We start from the raw sequence: 3,116 nt of genomic DNA on the forward strand, positions 1-3,116 counted from the left end.
ATGCTCTGTCCCTCCTTCTGAGATGGTTCACCTTATACCCACCAGGGCTGCGAAATCGTCCAGTCCCCACAGAAGAGTGTATGCACCCTATGTGTGTGTGTCCACCAGTCATCTGATGGGAATTACACACCCTCTGGCCAGAAGAGCCACATCAAAGAATCCACTGTGCCACACACGGAGAAGACAGATACCAACGAAGTACACACAGGGGAGTGCCAAGGATTGCCAGTAGGTTACACCTACTGATGCCACTGAGTCAACTCCCATGCGTGAGAACCCTGGAGGACAGAGTAGTCCTGGCCCACGGGGTTTCCAAAACTGCCGGTCTTGATGGAAACAGACATCTTTCTACGGAAACTGCGACGTCTTTCTCCTGCAGAGGGGCCGGTGGGTGCAAAACACCCACGTTTCGGTTAGCAGCTAAGTACTTCACCGTAGCATCACCAGGGCTCCTTGCCAGCAGAGCCCAGAAATTAGGAGAGCCCCTCAGACATTAGAAAGAGGCTTGCTTACCTGGCTGAGCCCCTGACGTTGTCTTTTAGCCCCAGCCCACCCCACCCCCACCCCAAGTCATTCGTGAACATTATTCTGTTAAGTCCACCAACGTGTGGTCTATTTGTGCTAACAGTGATACATAACTAAGACGATGTTTGTATCTGGCGGGGGGTGGGGAGCCTTCAAAAAGTTCATGGAAAAATTCTATGCTCTCTCAATTCCATTTTTCTACAAACTTGAAGCCCCCTCATACATGGAGAGAGAGCATGCCAAGGGACACGTGATGGCGTGTTCACCCGATGTTAACCTGACGATCTTGGACAAAGAGTCCATGCTTTCTTTGTTTTACTGTGGCAACGTCAAGTCTGAAATGATTCAGAACCCGGCGAGGTCCGTGTTTCCCACCTCTTCCCTGCTGGGGGGGCCCTGCGGGCCTAGTAGGCTACTTGTCTGGCTGTCAGGTCAGCAGTTCAAAAACACCACTGACCACACTCTTCAGGAGAACGAGGCGGCTTTCCACTCCCATAAACTCGGACACCCGCATGGCCAGTTCTACTCTGTCCTGTAGGGTCACAAGGAGCCAGAATCGACCCCAGGGCTGGGCGTGAACCTACTGGGAGTCAGGATGACTGGCAGCTTCACTGCCTAAATTTGCATCCCAGAAAGCCCCTACTGTTCCCTGTGCTGACTGCAGCTCAAGCCATAGGACATAGGCAGGGCAGATTCACCTACCCATGAACAAAACAGAGTTTAACCACCTGCTCACAAAATAATAATTCCCTAAACCTGTTGTTTTCAAGTCAGTTCTGACTCAACAACCATACTGAACAGAACCACCTCCCCCACACCCCGTAGGATTTCCGAAGCAGACTGCACACCTTTCTTTGGGAGTGGCTGATGATTCTATCCAGTGATCCTTCAGTTAGAAGCCAAACCCTTAACCACTGCACCACCAAATCCAAACTAAATTCACTGCCACTGATTTGGTTCCGCCTCACAGTGGTTACGAGGGGGCTGATAACCATGAGGATAACGGTTTGAAACCAGCAGTCACTCCGCGGACGAAAGGTGAGGCCTCCTCCTGGGAGAGAAGTCTATGATTCGGGAAACCCACACCAGCAGCTCTCTGGCCCACGGGGCTTACGATGAAGCTGAATTGACTAGATGGCAGTGAGTGGGCTAAGAAATACCTCTAACTGTGTTCTTTTATTATTTTTGAATTAATTATATTTGGGGTTTTGCTCTCTCTATATATACATGAAGGGCCTTCAAAATTTGTTTTCCCTAGGAATTTCTTGAAGCGTGTGTGTGTGTGCATGCGTGCTCAAACCAAACCGAACTTAATGCTGTCAAATCGATGTTATGCACAGTGACTATGGGACGGGGTACAACTGCCCCTGTGGGTTTCTGAGGCTGTACGTCTTCATAGGAGTAGAAAGCCTTGCCTTTCCTGCCACAGAACGGCTGGTGATTTTGAACTGCTGACCTTGAGGTTAGCAGCCCCATGTATAAACCACCAGGGTTCCTGCATGTATATATAAGGGAGTTTCCAAAATTTCATGGGGAAAAAATTCCATTCTCTTCCCTATAGGTTTACATATAGGAACATGTTATTGTCGTTGGTGTAAGAGTTGATGGAGCAAATGAGCGCCCGTTCAACCCCGCGAGCCCACCTTCTGTTTAGTGACCCTGGTCGCAGCCCCCCAGTCTCGTCCTCGGCACTGCCTTTCTGGGCCCCCGGTGTTCATTCCCGCCTCTGGCCTGCCTTCCTGATTCTGCTTCAGGTAGAGGCTGCCCTTTCTGTGTCCTATGGTTGCACTGAGGAGGGGGCATGTCTCCCTGATGATGTTATCCACGTTACCGGCCTGACGATTGACTGCTCGACTCAAAGTGGGTCCCCAAGGGCAGGCCTAGTTTCTGTCTTGCAGAGCATCTCGGGTGTCCGACCAGTTGCTACCTAACCAGTAAGTCTGGCCTTCTTTGGAATTCACCATTGAGTGCATCTAAGTCTGCCCAGTGGGAAGCTAAGACAGACCTCTACTTGGAGGGCATAGTGCAATGAATCCAAGACCCTTAGAACAAGAGGGGCCTTGACCCTGAGGTCCTTTTGTTCCACCTCTGTCCCCAGCCTGTGTGGAGGGCCTCTAGTTCTTCCTAGTAGCATGACACTGAGCGAGTGCTGGCTGCTGCCTGGAGTGTAGGTGAGGTGGGGGGGATGGGAAGACATCAGATTCCACTTGGAACCTGTAAGGAGTTCTCTGATTCTCCTATAGCTCCTTTAGCAGAAGGACAGGGCTAGCTTCTTGCCTTCCTTCTCCCCCAGACCAGACTAGGAACCAAAGCAAACTCCTAGCCATGGAGTCATTGCTGAGCCACAGGGATGCCCTGTGGGTGCCCGAGACTGGAACTGCTTATGGGAGTAGAAAGTCCAGTCTTTCTCCCATAGAGCTGCTGGTGGTTTCGAACAGCCAACCACGTGGATCGCAGCCCAACCACCTGGGCTTCTAGACTAGGAGCCTGAAGACTGTAAACGCATGAGGTCGTTTATTTGGGGACACTCTCCCTCTGCGCCTTCCTGCCTCGGCAACTAGCTGAGCGGACACAGAACACAAGTGGTCCTT

Source organism: Tenrec ecaudatus, chromosome 6, assembly GCF_050624435.1.
Source record: "Tenrec ecaudatus isolate mTenEca1 chromosome 6, mTenEca1.hap1, whole genome shotgun sequence".
Classification (NCBI taxonomy): domain Eukaryota; kingdom Metazoa; phylum Chordata; class Mammalia; order Afrosoricida; family Tenrecidae; genus Tenrec; species Tenrec ecaudatus.